The sequence below is a fragment of the Chelonoidis abingdonii genome, unplaced genomic scaffold (assembly GCF_003597395.2).
Source record: "Chelonoidis abingdonii isolate Lonesome George unplaced genomic scaffold, CheloAbing_2.0 scaffold0027, whole genome shotgun sequence".
In the NCBI taxonomy this organism is placed as follows: Eukaryota; Metazoa; Chordata; order Testudines; family Testudinidae; genus Chelonoidis; species Chelonoidis abingdonii.
The window spans coordinates 353,174-381,163 of record NW_027424288.1 but is presented as its reverse complement, the minus strand read 5'-3'; the positions used below and the strand labels follow the sequence as shown (position 1 = coordinate 381,163).

Genomic DNA, 27,990 nt, shown 5'->3' with positions numbered 1-27,990 from the left:
CTGTGGGGCCTCTGATAGTGTTGGGAAGGGCATGGGGTGTTACATCCCGAGGCCCATTATGCCAGGCTAGGGCACGGGAGTGTCCATGGTGGGACCCCTCATGGTGGGGGAGTGGGAACATGGCTATATTTGTCTTTTTTTCCATTATTTTTTACTCGCCGCCTTGTAGCATTTACCAGTTTCCTTTATTTTAACCTTCTTTTTTAAACAAAAAAACCCCAACCCAGTCATTGCCCAACCGTGACCATGGCAACAAGGGCACTTCCGCCCTAATCCAAGATGGCGGCGCCACGCGGCGCTCTACCTGCCGCTCTCTATGGTGTGGCGGAGGCCTGTGGGTGCGGAGTCCCGTGACGGGTCGCTGCGCGATGACGGCAGCCGGCAGGGGGGGCGGCGGGGCCGGGCCGGGCCTGAGAGTGGCTGAGGAGGATGGCGGATTTTTCACGGTGAGTGGGGCAGGACGGGAGGCAGGGGTCACCGAGGGAGGGTTGTGTGGAGAGGCGGGTGGCTGGGCGGTTGGCACGGAGAAGCAAGCTTGGGTGTGAGAGGGGAGCTAGGGGTGTGGGGATGAGCTCGGTGGGGCTGCAGCAGGGGGTGGGGAATAGGGGGCTAGGGTTGGAGACAATTTGGGGGTGGGGGTTAGGGAATAGGGGGCTGAGGGTGGAGGGACTTGGGGGTTCGGGAATAGGGGCCTGGGAGGTAGAGTTGGGGTTGGAGGGTTTGGAATAGGTTGGAGCAGTTGGTTGGGAGTTAGGAATAGGAGGCGGGGTGGAGGACTTGTGGTTAGGAATTGGCGGTGGGGTGGAGCGTTGGGTGTGGGGGTGGGTTAGGAATAGGGAGACTGGGATGAGGAGTTAGGGGCTGGGGGTGGGAATAGGGGGTTGGGGGAGTGGAGGGAGTTGAGGGGTTAGGGTAGGGAATAGGGGCAGAGGGTGGAGGGGTTCGGAATGGGGGATTAGGGAAGAGAGGTTTGGGATAGGGGTGGGTGGAGGGGTTTGGGGGATACAGAGAGTTAGGCTGGGTAGGAATAGGGGGCTGGGGCTGGAGGGGTTCGGGGGTAGAGCGGGTTAGGGAATAGGGGAGTGGAGGGAACTGAGGTGGGGTTAGATAATAGGGGGCTGGGGGTAGAGGGAGTTGGGGGTTAGGACGCTGGTGAATGGAGGGGATTGAGGAATGGAGGGGTTTGAACATGGGGAGTGGGAGATGGAGGGAGTGGTTGAGGGAAATCGGGGTGGAGTAGGGGTGAGGTAGTGAGGCTGTGGGGGGGACAGCTGAGGAGTGGGGTGAGGGGAAGCCAGTGGCAGTGGCTTAAGGCAGAGGAAAGGGTGGAGAGAGAAGGGACTGGAGAGACTGTTGTGGTGGTGAAAGGGTTATGTTCTGTAGCACTAGCTACAGACACTCTCACATCACTTGCTGCTGCCAGGGAGAGCCTGTAGGTGGAGGAGTCTCGGCTCCAGGCTGGGCTGAAGCTGCCGTTGCTGACAGCAGGCAGGGGCTGGGCCTAAAGGGCAGCAAGACAGAAGAAGCAGGAACAACAGCCGAGATGGTAGAGAGCAGAAGCAGGAAGCCCCAAACACAAAGGCACTAAGACCCCTTTATGAGCAGGTAAAACAGGCTTATTGGGAGAAGGGGGGAGGGGCATGGATATGGCGGCTATTGGTTTTGAAATAAAATGCCATGGTGTCATGCTTTAAAAATATATCTTCTGTGTGCTCCCTCCCCACTCCTGCTATAAACAAAGTGAGGGGTGTTGTCAGCTTTATAATTATCAGGGGAAACCCTTTCCAGAGACTGGTTATGGGCAGGTTCAAACACTTGCAGGAGACAAAACATAGCAGTCATTATTTAAAAATATATTGTTTGTTGCCCCCCGCTTTGCAGGGAACAGTGTTAATAAACCTTTGCCTGGCATTTGTTTGCCAGCTATGATATGGATCAGCTGTATAGCCTCCAGGTTTATGAGCAGGTGGGATGAACTCAAATTACTGCATATTGTGTGCCCGTGTGTGAATTTCTTTAGTGTATAGTTAGCACTTAATCAGTGGTATCCTGCCTCCCTGCAGCTTGGGATACTACTTTATGATACATTGTCGTCTTCATATAGTGAAATGGTGATATTAAAAAGAATAAGGAAGCACAGTTTTTACAACTCTATCTTCCCTCCAAACAAAATGTTGCGAGCAGGCTGAAGAGAAATTAAGGATGCTCTATGTATGTGTTTAGTAGCAACTAACATACAGAGTAATGATTACCTGACATTCAGGGTAATCATTACGTCTACTACGTGGCTGTACTAGCTATCCCTCTCCCCCATTTTCCTGTTTCACTGCATTTATTTTGTGGCAATTCTGTTGGAGCCATACAAAAAGGCTCTCTTTAAAAGTATGTATTCTGCAATAAAATAATTTTTTGTATTTGAACTGTTTTGAAGAACATTTAGTGACAGCTTCTAATACACATGAGGTTATAAAAAGTGTGTTCATTGTCTATGTAAATTGCACAAATGTATCTTTAAGTCACTAGAGAGTTATAGTAATCATAATTGTATTGGATTGTTGCATATACTTGACTACAGTTGTGTTTGTATGTGAACTACTTAGCAGTTCAGCATGACTGAAGTTTAATGGAGAAATATTGCATTCAGACTGCACAGGGATTTATAAAAGTAGTTATGGAAATTTTTAAAAAAAGTCATATATTAAATTAAAAAGTAGCAAAAGATTATGCTAATTGTAATTTTTAGTTAATGTATTTGAAATTGATACGGTTTGTGAAAGCATGCATTTTATGTAATTATGCATGCATGTGCACAAAGACCTTTCCTCAGCAGAATATTAGTGATTGAGTTTTAATTGCATGTATTGTAACTGCTGCAGTAGTGACACAGTCTCAGCCTTTTGGAACCAAAAATTGCTGAAACAAAAATTAGCCAATGATTTTTTGACAAATTATTTTGTGTGTGTGTCTCTCTCTCTCTTTTTACTTGTTTCTAATAGGAAAAAAATCACATGCTTTTCATGGAACTATAGATCTATCTATCTATCTTTAGGTATTATTGGATGCATCTGTTTATAAAATTTAAGGGCCTGAAGAAGGTAGTGGTCATATTAAGTAATACAACATGTACAGCCATATTTTAAGCATAGCTTGTATAATGATCTCAATATAACCTCAGGCTGATTTCTTAAAAGGATTTCTGCATCTTGAAAGTTTAATACTGTATTGTAGATGCATTCCAATTAAAAAAAAATCCCTAATATTATCAATTCTTGTTAAAAAGATTTGAACTTGAATATTTTGATTTCCTGTTTGGTTAATCTTGAGCTCTGAGGAAGTAAAATGAAAGATTTAGGAGGTTGCAGCTGGATCCTTTCAGTTCATGTTAAACATTTTATATATACACACATATACACACACACACACTTGTTTTTCTGAGGGGCTGGATTTCTGTAGCTGTAACAAATGAAATGATCAGGCAACAATCACCTACGTATAATCTGATAGTAAAGCAAGATCATTTTGAACAAAAAATATCATTGATATATCTTGGATTCCTCATTTGGAAAGGGAATGCTTTTTCCATGTTTTGTCAGAATCAGAGCAACGTAATATTCCCTATTCTACTTCTTACAGAAATGTAAATTAGAATCCCCTACATCACATAACAGCAGAGGTAGGGTTGGTAAATAGTACTAGTTCTGACAAGCTGCTAATCCTGGTATAGTTCTGTCTTCCTAACATGACACATCTGTAAGGCAAGGGAGTTGGGGGTGGGGGGGCATTCCTTTGTTATCTTAACAATTATATCACACTAATGGAAGTACTCTACTTTAAGAACACTAGATTATTGAAAAACTTCCATCTGACCAATGAATATTTTTTGTAGCTTTCTGCATGTGGTTTTCTTTTAACATTTTCATTGTGTGTGCTCCCATTAGGAAATCCTTGCATTTGTTGTTACATGATCATGGCTTTCTATGAAATGAGCGTGTCTGCTGAAAGAATGTGTGATGGTCCTTATTTCAGTATTGTCATCATGAAGGAACTGTTCACTTGTGTGTGTATGTGTGCAATATATGTACACCATGTCTAGGGCTGTTTAGTACATACCTAAAAGTCTTTGCATGTCCATATCTTAACTGGATTAAGAATGTAAAACTAGACAGTTTACATTGGTATCAACTTTGTCTAATAGATATCTAAAGATTGGTGGGGAAGATGTGCTCAGGGTCCAAGAACAGTATCTTTTGGAAAGATTGCATTTTACAATAAGGAATAAAATTCTCACTGGGAAAGTATTTGAATATTTCAGATGTGGCTAAAATATCAGCCTTTATCATTTAAATTTGAATGATGATTAAATACAGAGAATTCTCCCTTGCTATTGGCTTTTTCAAACTTCTGAGAAATGATGATGAAGAATTGCCCTCCACGCTAACTGCACTTGGTCCTCCCTTGGTATCCTGCTGTTAAGTGAATTGTCTCGTTAGGCTGACCGCACACTTGGTAAGGCAACTCCCATCCTTTCATGTATTTATACCTGCTCCTGTATTTTTCACTTTATGCATCTGATGAAGTGGGTTCTAGCCCACAAAAGCTTATGCCCAAATAAATTTGTTAGTTTCTAAGGTGCCACAAGGACTCCTCTTTGTTTGTGCTGGGGATTGTCTTTTTTTCCTCTTCTCTCTATCTAGCTACAGCTGAGATGGTTCCCTAAATTATCTCCATCTCCCATCATATTCTGATGACTATTTCTCTTTTCCCATCCTCAGTTAGGTGTTGGCTTTTTCAGTGTCTTTCAGAGGAGCTTGACGCTTACTGTGTCTGGTACAGGTTACCTTGGTAGTGTGGCAGCAGTGTGAGGCTTCTGGCTACATCCTTGTCGGGGAGTGTTAAGTAAATGTTGGTGTGTTGCACTAGCCCAAATGTTAATTTAACCCACTGTTGGGGAGTCCTGTTAACAAGTCCTGATGATGGATCAGCAGGTTTTCTGAAATTATCTGAAGTTTATTACGTGTATTTTTTTCCTGGGGTGGTTGGTTGCGGATGCTTTTAGGATTGAACAAATCTTTGTATTTTTCCCTTTCTCTTTTTTATATCCATACATTTAATTTTGATTACACATTGCGTTGTGCTTTATCTTGGAGGAGATGACTGCATCTCTTTATGGAGATTTTTTTTTTTTTTGGAGGAGGAAAGGAACTGATGATATGGAAGATTTAACAGCCTCCCCGTCAAGCTTGTAAAGACTAAAATAATCCTTGTTTACATTACAATTGCCCTATCTGACAATACTGCATATTTTCTGTGTGTCTGAAATACAGTTTGGTATGTTACAAAATATGTTGAGATACAACTTGTAGCGTGATGATAACAGTAATATTTGAGGTACTAACATTTTAATTTTTATGCTCACTGTGCCTGCACTACTGAGATCCAATGTTATTTAGGTAACACAGTACTAAACCTCTCTTTAAATAGCGGCATATTCTGGAATCAAACTCTGTTCAGCATAGTATTTCTTTATAAAGAGATGGCTCTGATTCCAAAGGAGTTGTACCATCATTAACCTCTAGGTAGTATATGTGCTTCTCTTTAAAAATAAATAAATAGATTGTGCTGTGTTTGTAATTCTTTTTAAAAGCCTCAGACTTCACATCACATAGTTAATTTCAGCCCAGTAAAGATCAGTACAGAGTAAGAAGAATCTGTGGTATATTGTAAGGAAAATATTACAGTACATGATCTCGTAAAGTGATACATGCTGCTCAGAGCTAAAACATGCTAGAATACCCTGAAGTAGTGTAAATTGGTCCCACTGTGGATGCTCAAAGAGCTCTTTTAATGATTTTGGCATGTCTATATCCTTAGTTCTTTTAGCATTTTATTGGTTTACTGTTAATTATTTAGACATATCACAGTCCTTTGAAAAGTAAGAAATAGGAAAAGCTGGAACAGTTTTAACTTTTCCCTCTGAGTTCCCTTTCCATGTGTGCCAAAGAATAACTTGTAGTCTGTGTGCTGGTGATGTTAAAGTGCATCTTTGTTTTCTAAATATATATTGAATTTTAAGTTGCATGAAATACATACCCCTTTAGTTGTGAACATTCTTGTGCTGAAGAGTACACTTCATCATGTGAAAATCATGTAAATATATTTTGAAAAGAGTTTATATTTAAAACTTGACTCTTGGTTGCAAGTGGCAATCATCGTTCTAAAAGGGATATTATTTGTGACACAAGCTATATGGGAACCTAAATGTTCATCATGGGACATGTGATGTTCAGAGCAAATTGGATGTAGTTTACTCTTACCTTTCTCACACCAGTCCTTTGTGTGCCTACATCTGCCTCTTAAAGTGGCACACATCCAAAGTGTGGTCAGGGTATATGATGTGATCCATAAAACGACAGTATGCCTGTGGAATTATGATGATTATACAAGTATCAGAGGGGTAGCCGTGCTAGTCTGGATCTGTAAAAGCAGCAAAGAGTCTTGTGGCACCTTATAGACTAACAGACGTTTTGGAGCATGAGCTTTCGTCGGATGCATGATTCAATGGACCTGTGTACTCCAATACTTGGAGGCTTATCATTATGTATGGATTCTGATTGTTCGTTATTTTAGCATTATATATAGATCACAGAAGCTGTGCACCTTATATAGACTTTTTAATACCTTACACACTTACATTATAATGGCTGTCTCAATATTGCAGCACATCTCGGTTCACTCTCTTACTGCCTAGCCTGTTGGTGTTTTAAAATAGAGTCTTTATTTGAACGTAGATCTTGTTCATGGCTGGCAGTGTTTTTCAGGGGGGTTCTGAAGCACATCATTAAGTGATGAAGCCTGTTTGTGGTGAGGTAAAATTTTCATTTATCCATGTTCTAGTCTCCCACCCTTTCTGCCCACATGTTGATATAGGCATTTGGAGATAAAACAGCTTTTTTTTAAGCATAGGTGATTCTTTTCACCAACTATTTCCAAAACTATTTTATATATGAGGTTGCAGAACTGTTGTTTACTTGGAACTTGCCCGTGCATTCCTTGTGTACCCCAAAGTCCGGTAGATTTCACTGGGAATGTTGCATGTGCAAAGAATGCAGAATCAGGCTCCCTTGTTTAGGTAGCATGGTAATAAAGTCTATACAACATATGATTAACATTACTAAAGGGATTCTTAGTTTTTGTTGACAGTATCTACACACTCATATGACTGAATCGAGGCACAATTTGTGAGAACTGAAAGGGACAGATGCTTCGTCTGTTATGAGGTTCCTTTTCAAAGCTGTTAAGTGATGCTGACTAGCCTGCTATTAACCTGACTGTATTGGTGAGCAGATGTTCTGTGTTGTTTTTACTACCATAAAATATCATTTTTTGCCGAAATTTGAATTTAGTTGTCATCGTCGTCATGGCAAATCCCAAAGAGAGATGGTCTCCTTGCAGTTCAAGCACTGCCTGGCTTTATCTCTAGTTAGGTTCTTACAGTAGTCTGACTGAATATTCATTTTATCTGTCAATGGCAATCTTATTTCACCACTGAAGTTTTGGGTGTTCTCATGATTGCTAGCCATGTAGGGACAAAATGCAGTTAATTAAAAATTCATTTTCCTTAGATACTGCCTTTTCTTGTGATATGGCAACAATATATATGGGGAGACAATTACATAGCAAGTAGTTATCTATATTGTTTTGCTTTATTAACTATAATTTTAGGGTTTACTCTTTTACACTGTCTTTGCAAACTGATGTAAACAACACTCAAAAATGATAGGCAAGTTTGAGCCGATGAGCTTTTCCTGTTTCTAAATGTCCTAATGTAAGTAAATTGGCATGTTTAAATTTGTAAAACCTCCTTGAATAATATGACAAGGAGATAGCTAAGAAATTTCATGAAATAAGGATTGGTCCTGCTGTTGGAATTAAAGATATCTAATTATGAAAATCTGGGAGGGCCTCAACTTGCAAGTGACAAATATTGCAAAACAATAAAATTTCTCTCAGCTCTCCTGCAGTCATGGACCTCTTAATAGTGTCCTGCAAGTGCTGCCAAAAAAGTGTAATATATATTACTTGAACATTTCATTTTTAACAGTATTCATGATAGTGAAATCTTGCAGTGTGAATTCCAGGAGTTTAGATGAAGTAACTATGGTGACAACAATCATTTCCATGAAGTGTAAGATTAAAGAGTACTGTATTTAGTGAAGAAGTAAAAATAATCTTGCAACCAAGAGACTGAGAAATTTTAGCCGATACTTCTGATTTTTCACATGCGTTTGGCTTTTAATTATTTCTAGATTGTAACACATGTAACCTTGCTGTGGTGTCTTGAAGAACACAGCACAACTGGTTACCAGTTCTGCCATGGGATTTTCAAATCGTTAGATATAGAGTACTCAAAATCTAAAGGGAATCTTAATTGTCACTGCTAGAAATTGAACCATCTTTTAAAATGAAAGCTTGAATTTGTAGAAGAACCACCTCCCCCTACAGTTTGCATAGATTAAGATGTTTTTAACATGAATTTTGTGCCGTTGGAAAGCTACCTGATTGGCAGCCAGGGAGACGGAAGCCCACTCTTTATCCTCAAGCTGTGTTTGCAGTGGATCATGATGTTGCAAACTTTTCTTCCTCTCTCCTCCACGCTCCCAAATCACCCTAATCTTGATAAGAGGAGTTCAGTCTCCATGTTTTAGTCAGGCTATGGCTTTTCTGCTCATATTTCCAGTACATATCTACTATAACAGTGATATCTGAGCTACCAGTCTCTTGTATTTAAGATTTTCGCTACCTTTTTATAGTCTCTAAATTATATTGCTTTGTGGTATAACTCATGAAATTAACAGTGTTTACTAATACCAGTATGGAAGTAGAAACATTTACATTATCTCCAAATGGTTTTGATTACTTTAACATTTTGGGGGGAAAAGAGCTTGCAGAGGATAGTCTGTTTTTTAACAAGAGAAACCAATTCAGTGTCACTGTAATTTAAAGCTTTGTATGACAACACAGTAAGTCTAAATTAATGGAATATTTTCTGAATAATTATCTATGGTCCCTGTACAAAGCAAATGTAGACAGTGTAGCATGTAGAATAGGAAAGACTAATTCAAATCCTTAATCAAACAACAGATGTTTCTTTCTCCTGTGTTGTATGCAGTCAAGTAAAATATTGATACCTACTTCCTTTCCCTTTAACGAGCCTGTAATCAAAAGGAAAACTTGCTTGATTGGCCAAGGTAAAAATAAGAGTTGCTTGACCCTTTCAGTTTTTATTGTATGAATTCTAATATCTGTGAAGTTGTAACTTTGTGGATTTTGTGCTGCCAAGACAATTGCTTAGTATTTTTCCCATGGCTTCAATCAGCTGCATCTGAAAAGTAGAACCGTGCATTAAGAATGTTTATTTAATCCTAACGGATGAGTAGGCAGAGGCCTTTCCCTTTATAGTTCCATAAATGTTAAGTTCTTTTTAGAAGCCTTTTGTTACAGGGAGCTCACTGAATGTATGGGAGAGAACATGACATCACTAGCAAACTATACGGCTCCTGTAAAAGCTGGAGGCATCAGGTGGTTTAATATGTAAACAAAAGCCCATAGCAGCCTAAAATAGATCTTCATAAAAATAAACAGTGCAAATATTACCTTCTAAACAAGGAAGTGAAGGGCTACCAGAGAAGCTCTGTATGTAGTAGTATGTGTGTTATATAAAATGCTGATCAGAGAAGAATATGAGGGATTTGCCTTGAAAACTCAGTCTTGTATTGCCTGTGATAGCAGGGTATTTGTTTACATATGTATATTGTTGACAGATGAGTATGTAATCAAAGGTATTAAAAAACAAAACATCTTGTAGAAAATATACAAAAGTAGCTGCTTCTCACAATTAATTTATTATGGGGAAAGGTGAAACCAAATGATGACATAAAAAGTGGCTTGAACTGCTGTTAAGCCTGTAACAATTTTTTTCTAATATATTCTAAAATTTAGTAGCTGTCTTTGTGTAACATGCAGGATTGGCAGAATTTGATACTTTAATAATTTCAGTAGATAATGTTTGGTTAAGAATTTTTTTAACTATTTTAAATTTTCACAGGTGCAGGAGATAATGCAGACAATTATTTAATTACTAGATGTTGAGATTCAAAAAGTTAAAGTTTTATAATTTAAAACACAAATTGTTAACATCACATGTCAAATTATACAAAGTAAATATTATTAAATCAAATTCTAATTCTCAAGCTGCATTTTTTCTTACTTTGCCTAGCAGTAAACTTCAATTACCATCAGTGGAAATATTTTTTCATCAGTTTGTATTACTGAGTTTAGTAACATACAATTTACATAAAAATTGAAAAATAACTAAAAAGTTACTTTCAAGCCAAACAGAATTGTATACTACTGGCAAAGGGTTCCAACTGTATTGAATTTAATTTTGGATGATTATTTTTGTATTAAGTTTATCAGGGTTTTGTTAATCTAAACTTCTGCTTAGTCATAAGAGAAAAGAGATTTGTGTCAGCAAATTATTTGAATTACAACAGTAGGAACTTGTACTGAAGGGGGCAAATTTTGTGCTGACTTGCGCCTTGTGTAATTCCTTTGAAGTGCATGGTACAAGTGTATTGTACTAGGTGCAAATTAGGGCAGATTGTTGCCTGTTATGTTTGTGTTTTACTGCTGGTTTGCTGGCTCGTGTACTGGGAAAACTGATTAGTAGCTTGCTTGGTGACATGTAATGTGTTGTGTGGTTTCTACTTGGAAGTGGCAGGTCTGGTGGGGGAAGTAAAACTTTAATTAGTGCTGCCCTGAGTAGATCAAACTGGATTTTTTTCATTACTTTACCCATAATTGTATTTTCCTTGTCTTTTGCAATCATTTAGTGACCACACTTACTTTTCTTTCCTGGTTAGGGCTGCATGTGTGCAGAGAAGTGTTGGTTGACTGGTATTTCTCTCATATAAGACTTACAGAATGATGATTCTAAAATGGCTTTATGCAAACCTCATCATTCTAGAAGACTTCAGTTACACACAAACATTGTTTAGACTTCAGTTACAAACTTATCTGTGGTGGTGGTGGTGGTATTCTTCTAAAGCAGGATTTTATTTATTCAACCAATTAGCTGTTGAGTGGAAACCAGAACTTTTTCTGAAATGCACAATTTATATATATCAACAACGTGCAGTACTGGCAACAGGAAGATCTTCATTCTCAGAGGACAGTAACAGTTAATGTGTAACAAAGATGTGGGTTCAAATCCTGCAAACCTGATTTGTGTGTGTAATCCCATTGAAATAAGTGGGTCTGTTTTTAAGAGGAAGGATTACGTGAATGGACCATATATTCAGTGGCATTTGTATTCTGAAATATTGTATTCCATCCTTTCTGCAACAGACAGATGGGATGCACACTTCTCTTTTAACAAGTAGTTAGCTTCACTGGTAGGACTGATTTTCCATCCCTTTCTGGGTCTCTGACTTTCCTCTCTTTGTTTCAGCCCCCACTATTTCCTCTGCTGTTTTCATACAGATCAGTAGTAGCTTTACATACTGCTGCTCTCCTGTGGTAGTGAAAAACAAAATATTTTTTTCAGACATCAAATTGTGTAAAATTGAGAAGGAAAAGGATGAAAGGAAGGAACTATTTCTCCCCTTCAGCATTGCCCCTCTCAACATATAGCACTGCTCTTAGTTGAGGTGTGCTGCTTCAAAAGCAGCTTCAAAAATAGTTTGTGAAATTTTTGAATTGATATAATAAACACACTACAATTTGCATTTATAGCTCCTGTCATCCAAAGATCTCAAAGCACTTTAGAGAATTGATGGATTTTAGCCTTCTAACACTTTTGTCAGTTAGACACTATTTCCTCTTGTGTTACTGATGGAAAAGCTGGGTCAGGTAGACTACAGGGGAGATTTTCAAAACAAGAAATAGAAGTTAGGTGATCGGCTCCATTTGATTGTATCAGTGGGAGGTGAATGTCAAAGTCCTATCCGTACCTTTGAAAATCTGCCTCAGTGTGACTGGGCCTAAAGTCACAATGACTAAGTAGCGGAGTTGGATTATCAAGTAGAACACCTGACTTCGTATTGTGTGTTCTGACCACTAGACAGGTTCTCTTTTCAAACAAGTAAAAGTGTAGCAAAGCAGCAGATATAAAACTGCTCACGCTCTCTCTCTCTGAAAGTTTTAAGTGACATTATTATTTCTTAATTTCAACATGTAAACATAAGCATGTTAGGTACATAGGATGCCATAAATCAGAACATTTCCTTGGAATATCCTGAGGTGGGGAGATATCACAGAAAATTTCTAGTTTTCAAACTTTAGGAAAAATGTATTTTGGAGTTTTTATCCTTCTGTTTTGCACCAGTAAGATGTGATCTGTCAAGGTTCATAGGTCTCAAATATGATCCATGATTTAAAAAAAAAATCACTTTTGCTTGCGTAGATCTGTTGAACATTAGAGCGATTATTGGCCCAGTGAAATAATAAAAATAATGGAGAGCACCAATGATCTCAAAGTCAGAATGAATGGTCTACAGACACAATTTACTAACACTACTTTTTTTTTTTCTTTTGTTGGCGCAGGTATCTTGCAGGTTTGTGTAATGAGTATAGCTGTGTGTTTTTCACAACCATGACTTCTGTGCTGAAAGATGTGACTATTTTTACTAAAAATTCTTTCACTCCAGTGTACCTGAATTTTTAGTAAGACTCTCTCAAGAATTTGTACAGAATTGATTCTTTATGAAGTGATTTATTATGCGTTTGAAGAGAAATGTTCACTTGTAATCTTGACAGTTTAAGAAAATGAGTTTAAAAATTATTTCAGGAGCTAAATCTGCGCAGTATCCCATCAGGTTTTTGTATCTTTGCAGTCTTATATTTTGTCTCTGTTTCAGTTTGTCTCTTTCACAGCGTAAGTGAGGGTATGTCTACGCTACGAAATTAGGTCAATTTTTAGAAATCAATTTTATACAGTCGATTGCATATGACCACACTAAGCGCATTAAGTCGGTGGAGTGCGTCCACATTACTGTAGCTAGCATCAACATACAGAGCGGTGCACTATGGGTAGCTATCCCAGAGTTCCGGCAGTCTCCGCCGCCCATTGGTATTCTGAGTTAAGCTCCCAATGCTTGATGGGGCAAAAACGTTGTCGCAGGTGGTTTTGGGTACATGTCATCAGGTGCCCTGCCCTCTGTGAAAGCAGCGGCAGACAATCGTTTCGCACCAGACATCAGGGCAATTAGAAGAGCACAGCAAGGCGCGCTGCGCATCAGAGAGGCTCTGAAAACCAGTTTCATGACTGGTCAGGCTTCAATGTGACAGTTGGATGTGTTTCTCCTTGATGCAAACCTGCCCCCTTTGTTAATTTTAACTCTCTGTAAGCCAACTTCCCTCCCTCCTTCGAAATAAAGTAACTTATTTTGAAACCATGCATTCTTTCTTTATTAATTAAAAAAAAAATGAGATAATGGACAAGGTGACTGGGTGGGGTGGGGGAGGAGGAAAGGACAAATCCATATTGCTTATTGTAGCCACACTAAAAATCAAACTTTGAATGACAACCTTGTGTTGCTTGGGCCATCCTCTAGAGTGGAGTGGCTTGGTGCCTGGAGCCTCCCCCCATCCACGTTCTTGGGTGTCTGAGTGAGGAGGCTATGGAGCATGGGGAGGAGGGTAGGCGGTTATACATTGGATGTAGTGGGGGTCTGTGCTCTTGTTGGCTTTCCTGCAGCTCCAACAGATACTTCATCATGTCCTCAGCATCGCATCCTGCCTCCACTCTTCATGCTCACTTAATTCTTTCCTGGCCTCTGCCACTGAATGCCTCCATGCATTGATAGGGCACAGCTTAGTGCGTGAGGACTGCATGAGCTCGGAAGACATGTCATCGCGACTGCAGTTTTCTTTGCCTTCTAATCTGCGATAACCTCCAAGGACAGAGATGTTAGGGGGAGCGTAGAAACATTCTACACTCTACAATTCTGCACGCGGACCAAACAGGAAATGAAATTCAAAAGTTCCTGGGGCTTTTCCTGTGTACCTGGCTAGTGCATCAGAGTTCAAAGCGCTTTCCACAGCGGTCACAATGGAACACTCTGGGATTCATAGACTCTAGGACTGGAAGGGACCTCGAGAGGTCATCGAGTCCAGTCCCCTGCCCTCATGGCAGGACCAAATACTGTCTAGACCATCACTGATAGATATTTATCTAACCTACTCTTAAATATCTCGAGATGGAGACTCACAACCTCACTAGAATTTATTCAATGTCCAAACCACCCAGACAGTTAGAAAACTTTTTTCCTAATGTCCACCTAAATCTCCTATGCTGGCAGTTTAAGCCCATTGCTTCTTATTCTATCATTAGAGGCTAAGTGAACAAGTTTTCTCCTTCCTCCTTATGACACACTTTATTAGATACTGAAAACTGCTATCAATGTCCCCTCTGTCTCTCTTTTCCAACTAAATAAACCAATCTTCAGCCTTCCTTCGAGTTCCTCCCTATTTGTTAAAATCAAGTCTAGAACAGCTTCCCCCCTAGTAGCTTTTTCAACCTTCTGAAATAAGAAGTTGTCTGCAATGCAGTCCAGGAACTCGGGGATAGCTCCCTGAGGCCAATACCATCGATTTGCATCCGCACTACCCCAAATTTGACCTAGCAAAGCCGATTTTAGCGCTACTTCCCTCACTGAGGAGGAGTACAGAAGTCGATTTTAAGAGCCCTTTAGGTCAATCCCTTTAGGGGTTGGTTGTGTGGACGCATTCATTTTTAAAATCGACCTAATGTGGCTAAATTCTACCTAACCCCGTAGTGTAGACCAGGCCTGAGATTGCACAAAGGATGGTCATATATTAGGAACCCTCACCCTTGAAAAAATAAATGCTTCTGTAATCTGCATATATATCTTGGGTCTTGTAACAAAGGTAAAAATAAAGTTTTCAGGCTGGTGTATTTTTTTTTCATGTTGAACAGTGTCTTTTAAACTATTGATGACATTGATTTAACTTTTAATAGAAAATTAATTGGATTCTTTTTGCTTTTGTGTATTTTATTCTTTTTTTGCAGTCACAAAACCCTGACTTCCCCATGTTTAGAAATGATAATCAAGGGATAATGAGCCAAAGAGGAGGAGTCTTGTGTGTATGATATGTGGGTCATGAAAGCAAACTGAAATTAAAATCATTCTTTCTTTCACTATTCATGTTAAAACACAGACAATGCTGCAAACAATGTTCATGTTAAGGCATTTAGATATAACATGCAGTCTCACAACTATGTATATTCCAACACAAATTTAGCTTTCCTCCCCCTCTCTAGTTTGCCTTTTCAAATGGTATTGTTTTGAAGATTTTTCCTTTAGATATTAGGGGAATATTTTTAATGAGAGACTGCAAGTTACAAGGGGAAGTGCCATGTTTAACACAGTTTGGCCTTGGCTGTCTGTTTTATTAAGATTTTTCGTTAAATTATGCACTGTGTGTATATATAAGCTATTGTGAGTGTGTGTGTGTGTGTGTGTGTGTATTAACGACATTGTTTAAACAAGTTTATTAAAGGCAATACATTATTTAACTGTTCTTCAGTGTACACTGCAGGCTGTGTTGGGTGTGTGTGTGTGTGCGTGTGTGTATATATACACGCACACAAAATGTGTGAAGAAGTTATTCAGTGACTACAAATTTTGAACACTCTGAAGGTGACTGTTCAGATGTGAGATTTAGTTTGGCTCACTGTAGAAATAGGAACTAGCTGCAAAGTTCGGAATTGGGGTTGGATTTTGATCTCCCTGCTTCCAAATCTCTAGTTAATAACCATTGGACAATAATGTTAATGTCTGGGGAATTTGGGTGCATAATCCCATCCCCTCCACAGACAGTATCCTCAACCCCCTTAAATGTTAAAGAACTGGCTGCTTTTGACTGCTGTTGCGCTGTAGGTTCTTGCATCTGCATTACACATGTGGCCTAATATGAAGTTAGTAGTATAAAATAGCAAAATTTAAATGTTGACATTCAGGAATGAGTGTTTTATCTCAAGGCAGGAAAAATATGATTGTTTTCCGGGGAACAGGAAATGGTCCAGTGGGGTGATTCAACTTTTTACGAATCAAGCTGCTTAATTTACCGATAGGTCCACTCTTAGCTGTCTGGTGCTGGAAAAGTTTGTGTAGTGTACTGGTATTCATGTAAATGTCATTCAGTGATTAAATGTAGTCTTTTTAAATAGCTTAAATTAAACTAGACTTGGCAAAAGACTGTGTTTTGAATTGTTCTCAACTTTCTTTTGATATTTCTGATTGCCATTCAGTAGTTCTTGGTGAAATATGTACATTTTACTCAAACAAATCCATTAGCATTTGATACAATATAGAAAAATCATAATTAACAAATTGAGAGCTCTTTGATTGCAAATTTGGGGAGGAAGAAACTTTAATTGCAACAGATGGTATTTTTCAACCCACATCAGCATCACAGATTTGCTGGTTCTTTATCAATTTTTCTGTGGTCTTAATAGCATTTTAAAAAAAAACAAACATAAATTTCAAAGTCTCTTACTCACTGGGATAATTTCTCATCTCTTGAAACACCTAAGATCTGTTGCCTGAAGTCAGGCACCTTGTGCTATGGGCTTGTTAAATCTCCTAAACTAAGCAAGAATGGACTGGTTCAGTACGTGCAAGGAAGTCTTAAATGGAAAATGCAGATAGTGCTGAAGTATTGGTAATGGAGACTCCAAGTTCTGGCTACTTCCGGTCATTGACGATCTTGAGACAATATCCTTAATAGCATATTCATCATTGTGTCTTTAATAGTTAAATTCCAATTTAGGCTATTAAAATCTGTGTACTTAAAAATCCCTGTGTAGCTTCATTTGTATACAGTATTCTTCACTTATTGGTCTACTTTCTTCTCTGGCAAGTGTGCTAGACAGCTATGTATTTCTCCCTGTACAGGTTGTGTAGCAGTGGTGAGTGGAGATTCCCATGTGCGCTACCTTTTGTATCTGCCTCATTTAGTGAGGTTTAGTGAGCATTTGTGAAGCCTTTTTGAAATTCTCTCATGAGACTGTTAATAATACCAAGTGTCACTCTAGGGAATAGTGAAATGAAGTTTCATTTTAAAAGTTTATATTAGTGTTCCACTAAATGCACAGTGGCCAAACAGTTTAGTTAATAGTAAATCTGTTCCATCGATGTCTTGTCTGTATTTAGGATTAGCCTCCCTCAGATTCAGTAAACAGTGGCCAACAGCAAATGTATCTGCACCATTACATATCTGGAGCATATGTAAGGAATACTGAATTTGCAATGGTCTAGTTTACTCATGGTTCAAGTGGGGAAAACTCAAGGGTTAAAATTGTGGTTTTCCTTGATTTGCCCTTGGAGTTTGCACTAGTGCTGCCCTACTGGTAACTTGCTATTGATTGCTGAATTTCAAGTGTAGACAAAAGTATGTGCCTAGTTAATCAGTGCTTTCCTCTCCTTTTCTATGTTCATCTTTTCTGCTGTACTGATGTACAGGAGAAAATGAAACGGAAATGCATGTTTCCCTCTTATTTTTTTTACTGTCTTCCAACCAAAGAATTACATCATGACAATATCTTTAAGCATCCAGCTCAGAATGAGAGTCCTCCAAATTTGTCAGATTTCTGAAAGCGAGGATAAGACTGTAGTCTTTTAAGCTTGATTTTAGAACTGATAATTTTTCAGTCTCATTTCTGTTTAAGTTGCCTATGGATCTCTTATATTTCTTCCACTCACCCACATTCACTTTTGAAAATCTCAGCTAAGGTATTGTAATCTTAGTGAGGTTTGTTTAATTTTATGGTATTTATGTGTCGTTTCATTTAATGCTCAAGCCTTTGCTTCCCACAGAGTTTCAGAAACCTAAGGGCTGTATATACTCTGTGCCTCTTTCCCTGTTGATGCTTGCCCATGCTCAGAAAATGGAAAACTAATGGCAGAGATAGGAATAGAATGTGGAACTGCTGTGTTGCAGTCCTGTGTTTTGTTCTCTGTGACTAGGCAAACCCTTAGAAAATATCTATTCCACAAGCTTAGAAACTTGGAATAAAAGTCTTGTCTCTTAAATTCACATATAGCAAAAATCTGCTCATATTCTGCTCATATTCTGTTCTCACACCTGCACAGAGTTCTTGTGTTTTGGGGATTTGTTTAAAAATAAGGTGCAATGAACTCTTGTACTTCTGATCCAGAATAGGAGGATAGAGAATTCTTTAATTTTACATTAGAAAGCCTTTTTTTTTAAAAAAAAAAAAGGAAAATGGCAATCTCACAAAATAGATTTTCTGATTAGCTCTGTCTTCATAATGGAAGAGTAGTGATCCTTCTAAAAAACATTTATTTTTGTAGCTGCAGCCTTCTGTTTGGCTTCAGGTGTTAGAGTTTTTCCATTTGATTGCAAGAGGTCTTAAAAACTCGCACTGTTTTTGGAACTTAGTTCTTGAACTCGATAATTATAATCCTTAAAAAAAGTAGCACTTACTACATGTAAACTACCATTAAACGCATAATATGTAGCACTGTTGTGATATCAAAGTTAAATTCAAGAGATTCAGTTGGACGATCTTTTGTGAGAACAGAAGTGCTGAATTTAGAATGTGGAATATCTTTGTGTATTTCATCAGACCACACTTGCAGAGAGTTGTGGAGCAATAAACAATTAACTTTTAAAGGAATGTAAAACATTTTTCAGAGATTCCAAGCACATTCCAATAAGAGATTCCACCATTACATAGAACTTAAGAAGCAAACATGACATGTAGCATTTTCCTAAACTAAAAGTAAAGTCGTGTATGCTCTTATAACATTCAAGGTGGTTTTTCCAAACGTTATTGCTAATATTTATCCCAGAGCATTTTCAGTCAGGCAAAATTTTTCAAATCCAATGGTTACAAGATTTGTGTGTTTATATGGTTCCAAATGTTGCACAGGGTCCTATGTAATTTAAGTGGTAAACAGTATTCCAATGAAAGGAAACCATGTGAAGCAGTGAGTAAAACGTTCTGGGAGGATGCATAGCCAGTGAAACACTGAGTTATGTACTTGGAGCAATATTTTTCTTTGAGGGAGGACACCTGACATATTTATAAAGATACAATCTTCATAGTTAGCCACTCAAATTCCAGTTGAATTACTACATTCCAATTAGATCTGTAATTCTTAAAAGAAGTTCTTGGGTTAAATTTGGCCCAAAACGTAAGTTTTTTTTAAAACAACTTTTTACCAAACAAAAGACTAATAGAAATATTTCCATGACTTAACCCCCTCCCTCCGCGCAGGTCCCCTCCTCTCCAAATCCTCTAAGGGCGTATCTACCTACAAACTTTGGTCAACACAAGTTATGTTGGCATAAAGCTGCCGTAGTTAGTACATTGCTTGTGTGCATGCATACTTGGCTTCTTGCTTCGTTGCTGTGTGTACTCACCAGGCTGCTTGTGTCGATTCACTGTGCAGTGCACTGTAAGTAGGTATCCCAGTGTGCCGCCTGCCACCATACAGCACACTGTCTTTTAGGAAGTTTTGGCAATGCACAATGGGGCAGAAACGAGTCACGCAGGTTGGATTGGGAGCAGGGGTCAAATTCCCAGCCTGCAACTGTTTCCGTCCCATGTCTATACATTGACCATGGCTCAGTGCTGCTTGGAGAGATGGTTTTACTGTGACCCTGTGATGGGGCACTTATATTGGTGGGAGACAAATTTAAGTGTAGACGTGCACAGCTGGGTCAGTGCAAAAGTGGCTTATGTCAACCACACTTTATAGGGTAGAGCAAGTCAAACAAAGGTTTTAGATAACCTCCCCTGCCATATTTGCCACTCATACTAGCAGAATGCTGCAATGTTTGGGCACCTAAAAGAAACTGACTAGCTGATTTTTATGCCAAAACTTAAAGAAATGTAAGAAGTAGATAAACAATTATTTTTCACTTGTTATGTTGAAAACAGATTCATAAACAGTGCTTGCTTAGTGGTTTGTAGAGAGCTGGCTTGTTGTATGGTGTCTGTATTTAGCTAAGACCTCTAAAAACTCATTAAATACCTTCCTGCTATTACTTGTTTCATGTAGGCAACCGATGAAATTGCCGCAAGGATGTTCCGTGATTGGGAATGGGAGAGGGAAGTGCATTCACAAGAGTATTTCTGAGAGGAGGTGATCCCTTTCAAAGAAGAAATTTGAGAGCCCCTGGTTCAAAAACTAACTTTCAGTTTTACAAATCTAAAATGTTAGCAAGATAGGGAAACAAAAATTCTAAAACATATGTGATGCTTAGCCAAATGCAGCCTGGAGTAAATGGCTCCAACTACTGTCGTCATCCTTTGGGCTTAATTTAGTAATAGGGTAAATGGTTGTGTAAATTGGTCATACACTAGTTTACAGTTATACCTGTTTTAACATGCACAGATTTGGTATGCAAAAGTAATGTAAATTACATGAATGGAGGTAAAAGGGGGAGTACAGGAAAAGCAGCTAACAAAGGAGTATATCATAAAGGCCCTCATTTCTCCCCTACACGTTTCAGTCTACATCATCCCCAACTGTCATAAAGCCAAAATCAGCCCTGGCAGAAGTAGGACCCCAGTTAATTTCAGTGGAAATTGCTCTTTTTATGCCAGGGCTGAACTTGGTCCCCACAGAATACTCTGTAAGTTGATCTCATTTTGCACATCTTCAAATTTTCCTCTCTTCCAGTAAGCATAAGTTTACAGCATTCAATGCTTTTAAATACTAAACAGTAACCAATTACAAGGATGCTCAGTGCAAATAGTACTCATTAAGCAGTACTCATTTGAGAATTATATTAACATTTTTTGGCTAGTGTCATAAACAGATAGCTAAGGGTTAATGTTTCTTTCACCTGTAAAGGGTTAACAAAGGGAACCAAACACCTGACCAGAGGACCAATCAGGAAACCGGATTTTTCAAAGCTCAGGGAGGGAATGTTTGGGTCTGTGTCTTTTGTCCGTCTCCAGCTGTGAGAGGGATCTTTTATCTTCAAGCTTCTAATCTTCTGTTTCCCAGTTGTAATACAGGTATAAGACAATAGGCTTTTATTGTTTTTTTGTATTTACATGTGTGTAGTTGTTGAAATGTTTAAATTGTATTTCTTTTTTTTGAATAAGGTTGTTCATTCATTTTTTCTTTTAAGCAATTGACCCTGTATTGTCAACTGATACAGAGATGTGTATGTGTTTTTCTTTCTTTTTATATAAAGCTTTCTTTTTAAGACCTGTTTGAGTTTTCTGTGGTAGGCTAAGGAACGAAGGGAAGGGAAATTCTCTTTGTGTGAGATTACGGAGGGTGAATCTGTGCCCTCAGGGGAAGAAGGAGGGGAAGGTAAATTGCCCTCTCTGTTTGTAATTCAAGGAGTTATAATACAGTAATCTTCCAGGATAACCCACGGAGGGGAAGCCTGGGGAGGAAGTAAAGAGAAGACAAGGGGAGGGGGGTTATTTCACTTTGTGGTAAGACTCGGCTTCTGAGTCTTGGGGTCCCCCAGAGAAGGTTTTGGGAGACCAGAGAGGGAGCCAAGCCCGGGAATCCTTGGCTGGTGGCAGCGATATCAGATCTACGCTGGTAATTAAGCTTAGAGGGTTCATGCTAGCTTCTCAGTTTATGAACGCTAAGGTTCAAATCTGAGTAGGAAGCTATGACAGCTAGGAATTTGAGTGATGTAGACTAGGACCAGTTTGATAGGAAGTGTTTTGTGCTTAACAAATAAAATGTGAACATCTGTCTCGAACGTTTTCTTGCTTTTGTTTGTGGTTCAGTTTTATCTCCGGTGTTTTCTCCTCCTCTTCTGGTCTCGGAGATTTTTTTTTCCCCCTTCTCCAGTTATTCTTCTCTTTAGCTATTCCCTGCACAGCAGAGTATTCTTGTAGAATTAAATATTGGCTCCAATTCTAATGTCTCATTCTGGAAGTGCTACCACCTGTAGACATCTCCGGCCTTGTCTACTGTAGCTAAAGTTACCATGCTAAGAATTAATTGTTAGGACTCTACGGCAGGCTTGTAAATCCACACACAAATGATGTCAATGGTTTGTAATGATGTTATATACTGTTTTGGATTCAACTTGCTTTGACCTGTCTGAATCAGGACTGTTTAAGGCTTCACTGTACTTTTAGTGCAGACATTATGTAAGCAGTTTAAAATAGGAGTAATCATGGCTAGTGTGGAAGCATTGAGCTATTTGTTCTCATACTGGTATAGTCAAATAGTCTCACTGGTTCATTTATCTAATACAGACACTATCTAATGCAAGTGTCCATACTAGCAATTTTCTGATGGGACAGCATGCCATGTTGTCCTAAATGGAAAAATCGTGTGGTATTGGAATGGATTTTGTACCAGTGGTACAATCCCACAGACCAAAATACATGTGCTGTTTGAATGGATAATATCGGTCAATCTTGCCTCATCTCTTCCAGTTAATTACTGTTGAAAATATGTGCTAAAATAGTAGAAAGATTGCATTTTTCTTTGTCAGTTATTTCTTTGTTGATAGTTTTTAAATGTTGACAAGTAGATTGTATAAACATGAACAGATGAGATGATTTCTTGCTGAATTACTTAGAACATTTAAAAACAACACACTTGCTTTTGTCTAATGTGAAGGACAAAAAGAGGTAAGAATGAATAAGTGAATTTATTAAAAATCAGTATGCAGTAGAATTTTTTCTTTTTGGTTTTGTATGTCAGCAGTACCAATAGTATCAACTCCCATGTAGCGATGAGCTGCCCTGGAGCTTGAATCGTTTGATCCAAACTGTTTAATGTAGTTTTGTTCACTTCTGATTTTTTTTTCTTGTTTAGGTTACAGGAAACTTTAAGATACAAGAGTTGCTCCTGTTGCACTTCTTTTTTAAACAGTACAAAAATGATTGAAACATCTTAAAGAGTTTTTAGGGTCCAGCTGGTTCATGGCAAGAAGAAATCATGTTTTTCTTCTCAATTAAGAGTAGAAATGTCATTGAAGACATTTGTTTTGTGTTTAAAAAAAAAAAAAATCTCATCCTAGCAGACTTTGAAGAATCTGCTTAGAAAGGAGCATATTTTTTCTTATGAAGGAGGATATCTTGTTCCTGTGAAGTTACTCAATTTATTGTGACAGCATTTTTCAAAACTGTAAGCATACACAAACTAATCTTTTCAGGCTCCTAGTTCAGAAAACAACAGTGCTCACTACTTCGTTAATCTAAGGTAATTTTTGACTTCAGAGTATTTTGACTTTTGTTGCTAAACTTAAAATAAAAATGCTGTATTATGTTGAAACTTTTTTTTTGTGGTGGTGTACTAGATTTCATATCCAATCCAGAGTGTTAAAAATGACTCTGTGCAACAACGTTTTCTGTTCTTTTCCACATAAAGGAACACCTTTGTAGATGAGGCCAAGTATCTCACCTGTTTTAGGTCCCAGTCCTCCTTTTCAGCTCTTAGTATTTGACGAGAAACATACTCCATATTCTAAATGTCTAGAATCAAATTATGCTCTATTTTGGGAACGTTCATGGAAGCACAACATTGAGTCCCCAGCAAATGTTCCTATGAGAGAAGGTAGGAACCCTTGTCCTCGGCTATGTGAATGTCCGGGTCTGTGAAGAAATCTTCAGAGGGGCTGACTGCTTTTGTGGTGATGACTTCTCTTTGTGGTCGACATTAACTTTCATGATGAAAATTCATGTTAATTGGTTAGGAAATAATGCCACGTAGGCTGGCTGTCTCCTGCCACCCTCCACTTGGCTGTTTTCTTGTGTCATTCCACGGAGAGGCTTTTAGGAAGGCACTGCCAATCTGACTCTTCCTTCTGATATCATTTAGGTTTCTGGTGTGGATTTTCTACTGTTTTCCTCAGTTCCAGATTTGGTGGGGATAGTGCTGTTGTGATGGCCCCTAGTAGGTAGTGCAGCATGCATATTTTTAAACCAGCATTTCACTGCCAAGAAATTAACCTGTACTATCTTGTTTCCTTCCCCCCAAAAAAGTCAACTGCAGGAGCATTGCTGGATCCTATAAAAATGTTCTGTCTCCACTATCAATTTTATAACTGATACAGCTAGTACAGTTTTTTTCATGGATATGGGCACCATAATTGTTGATACTGATTCACAAAGCTGATTTGGTCTAAGGCCTAGTCTACATTTAAAAGTTCTGCTGGTATAAGTATATTGGCCTCTTAGTGTAGACACAGACCTGGTCTACACTACACAGTTAGGTCGACGTAAGGCAGCTTTTGTTGACCTAATAATGTCAGTGTCTACGCTACAGCCTTGCTCCTGCTGATGTAAGTGCCCTACTACACTGACATAAGCCCTATGGCTCTCGTGGAGGTGGAGTTATGTCGGTGTAGTTAGAGTGACACCGTGACATTGACAGGAAAGCCAAGCAGCTAGACCCCAGTTGCCCCTGCTTCCCTAGAGAGCTGGGAGACGGGGAAAGAAGCCTAGGTAGCTTCTCCCTACCCTCCCCACCTCACCCCACTTCCAACTGGGAACATTGGCTTTCTTGTCAATTTTTGATAAGGCTGCCAAGCACCTGTGGGGAGGTGATGAAACGAGGCAGCTGGACCCCGCCCCCTGGAGACAAGAAGCCCTGGTCAGCTTCCTCCTGCTTCTGCTGTGGAATGGAAAGGCAAGAAGCCCCAGGCGGCTTCCCTCCCACTCCCAGCAGAGTAAGTGCCAGTAGTGTAGTTGGGGGGGAGCAGGCGCTCCCCCTGAGCACATTCACTAAAAGTGGCATCTCTCCGCGCAGCCAGCACTGGGCTCCGGAGCCGGGTTTTGCATGCGCCTGCCGGCTGCCTCTCGGCTCCATACTGCCCTCCCGCATCCCCAGCTTAGCTCGCTGCAGGTAGTGGCGGCTGGTTGCCTGGCTCCCTGGCGATGAGAAGGAGGAGGCTCCTGCCCTCCCGCCCCAGCTGCCTGGCTCGCTAAGTCGAGCTCCACTTGGCACATGCTGCCCAGGCAGGGGTGGGCTCTGCTGGGAGGGGAAGGGGTGGCATTGCAGCCCCCCAGCACAGCGGGGGGCTGAGGAGCAGCAGGCATGTGGGGCAGCTTGTCACTGCCACTGCTGCAGGTTGTTGAGGAATTGATGGGGTCTGAGTGCTCAGGACCGGGTGAGGACTGCTTCTAATGACCCCTCTCCTTTACACACGTGTATAAGGAGTTAAAATTGGAAGTGCAGCCTTGTGAGGCCTGTATTTTATAACTTTTTTTTTCACTATTCAGAAAGAAACCTGTTTTCCACAAACTAGAAAACAACACAGTTGTGTAGGGGAGATGGAATTTTTTTGGTGTGAAAAAAAGTATTAAAGGCTTAATTTATGAAATAATGACAAGATTGATTAATATGGAAGGTAGTGCCTGACTTCTGCCTCATTGGCTCAGTTTAAAAGTTTTTTAGATCACGATGAAAGAGAATTCAAGGTAGTTCAGAAAGATTGTTCATAAACATATGTTCTTGAACTAAAACTAAATCTGATCTCACAAAATTCTCTTAACTAGAATGCCAGCAGTTTAGGAAGAGAGTTTAAGCAATGCAATCATTCATTAACTCAGTAATAATATTGGCTTACAGAATCTGTCTGTTCAAAGCTGTAAAAAGCACATAACTAATCCCCCCCCCCCCCTCCTTTGCCTGGAATGTCTTTTCTCTGCAGTCTTTGATCTTGGTGACAGATCTGTAGAGAATTATGAAACTGGTCTAGGCAAGAGGATGTCTCACTATAAAACACTGGAAAGCTGTGTATATGTTGGAGGCTACTATATACTGGCATTGATATATGTGCAGAAGTCTCATGGACATCACTGGTTTTGTGCAAAAATTTTGGATAGAATGTTACTTTTTTTTTTTAAAGAGAGATACTTTAGTGCACTGTTTTATACACAGTGTACTCATTGCCAGGGGAACCAGACATGTGACAGATATTGTGGATCAGATACAAGGCTATATCTCACGTGTGCTTAGTGCAGCTTGTGAAGGAAAGAGGAGTAAAGGTTCTTTAAGATGCCAGTTATGTCTCCTCAGTCTCACTGCTGACTAGCTGCAGACCTAGTGCTCACAATTAAGAATTGTTCTCAGGGCTACTGTACTCTATGCTAGTTTTCAATTGCCTGCTAAATGCTTCAGCCATGCCACCTTTTCACTTAGCTATATCCTGAATAGTGGTGACTTGGGGTGGGGGAGGGAGTGGGGAGTGTAGCAGATGTCAATTTGAGGTGAATATTCTCTTGGCCAGATTCTACTGGGTTTATGGTGGTTTGTGCTATGGACTGGAGCAAAGTGGCTGGTGAATAACCAGGAATCTGGTTAATAATTATTCTCTAAATTCCGCTTTCTTCTTTCTCTCTCTGTGAATTATCACTAATTCAAAATAGTTGACTGGATAATGGTAATAGCATAATCTCTTGTTATAACATTGTAAACCCTACTACCTGATTTTTATATTTAACACTTACTATACATAATACAATAAATCCGACAGAAACAAAACCTAGGAAAACTTTATTCTTTCTGTGTCTTATTAAAAGTTTTCCAGTAATCTCCTCTTGGTTCAGAATGCCTCATGCATCACCCATACTGTTTGCAACAGGATTCAACCTGTGGCTTGGCTGCTGATTCTTTACTGCTTCCTGAAGAGCTGGGAGCTCAGTATTCATCTCAGATAGATACTATGTGCAGAAGCACAACTCCATATATATGGGGGGAATTATTGACCTTGTGCATATGTAATAGTGTTTGGTGTTTTGTAAGACAAGGTATAATAATCACACTTCCAAATTGCAATGAACTGTGGAAACATTCCTGTTTGGTGTGAGAGATGTTACTTATACCTAGATGCACTCTCCTTCCCCACCCCCAGCCCTACGCTTGCTGGCTTGGGAATATCACTGCTGTAGTGTCAGCTTTTGAGAGCTTCATATACACCACTTCCAGTATTACGGTAAGTTAAAACAAGCTACAGTACATTGAGACATTAATACTCTATTATAGTGTTTGTATTAGCATATTAAAAGCAATAACACTTAACAGACCAATATATCCAGGACATTATTAGCACACTTTTCCCCTACCGATACCTAGCAGTTGCACTGTTATCTCCCATAGCTACTTATGTTGCAGCTTTTTTTGTTAAAACTAAATTGGGAAGAAAGACTACTGATTCAGAACTTGTTTAATGGTTACTTTATTGCTAAAGGGTGTAGTGGGATGTAGGCTTGGAGGAAGGAAGGTTTCTATGATGTAGGCAAGATCAGTTGTTTTATCCAAAACCAGAATATGAATGGTGCTGGTCGTCTTGGTGGCTGACCTTGAATTATTGTCAAAAGTTAGAGGGTGACTCTTCTCCTTCCTCACATTTTGGTTGAGGATTCCACTGGTAAAGGGATTGGCCTCAAATACTTGGTTATAGGACTCTACCATGGTGTAGTTTTCATCTTGGTTGGCCCGGTCCTAATTATATTAAAGCGTGTACTTTAGTCTTTGTAATTACCTGTTATAACTCTGTAGCTTTTTATGAAGGCAGGAGTAGAATAAAAGTAGCTGCAATCGTTCCACAGCTAACTAAAACTGAAAATTTACATAATTTAAATCAGACTCCTAATCTTAATTTTTGCTTGTTAAATAAGTCCATAAGAAAACTCTGTTGGGAAACTGGTACAGTTTACTTAGAAGGTGCACTTCTCCTATATAGGTCATAAGGATCCTAACTGTCTGAATACTGGCTTCTCTTTCTTTCTTTGATCTGCAGAGTGACTGATGCTTTTCAGATATCAGTTGTGGGTACAGGAGGGTTTCATTGCATCTTTTCTCTTGGCCCCAGCTACTTTTCTCCCTTCTTGTTGCATTGATAGTGGGTGGGTGTGTCTCACCTTTTTTTTTTTTTTTTTTTTAAATCATATATGCTAGGGACAGTCTTGTCCTCTTCTCCTTTCCTGATGTCAATGTA

At 39.3% G+C, this 27,990-nt stretch overlaps 1 protein-coding gene across 3 annotated transcripts in view; it reads left to right on the top strand.

The window, feature by feature from the left end:
* Nucleotides 1-345: 345 nt before the first annotated feature.
* Nucleotides 346-27,990, top strand: part of SHOC2 (SHOC2 leucine rich repeat scaffold protein) — a 107,769-nt gene continuing 80,124 nt past the window's right edge. Inside the window, exons 1-2 of one of the 3 annotated variants that reach the window (XM_032793530.2) lie at nt 388-446; nt 1,424-1,605. The gene's annotated coding sequence lies outside the window, so the exon portion shown is untranslated. Of the gene's footprint in view, nt 447-1,291; nt 1,606-27,990 lie in introns of those variants that run through there. The other 2 variants (XM_032793533.2, XM_032793531.2) reach the window with 2 other exon arrangements.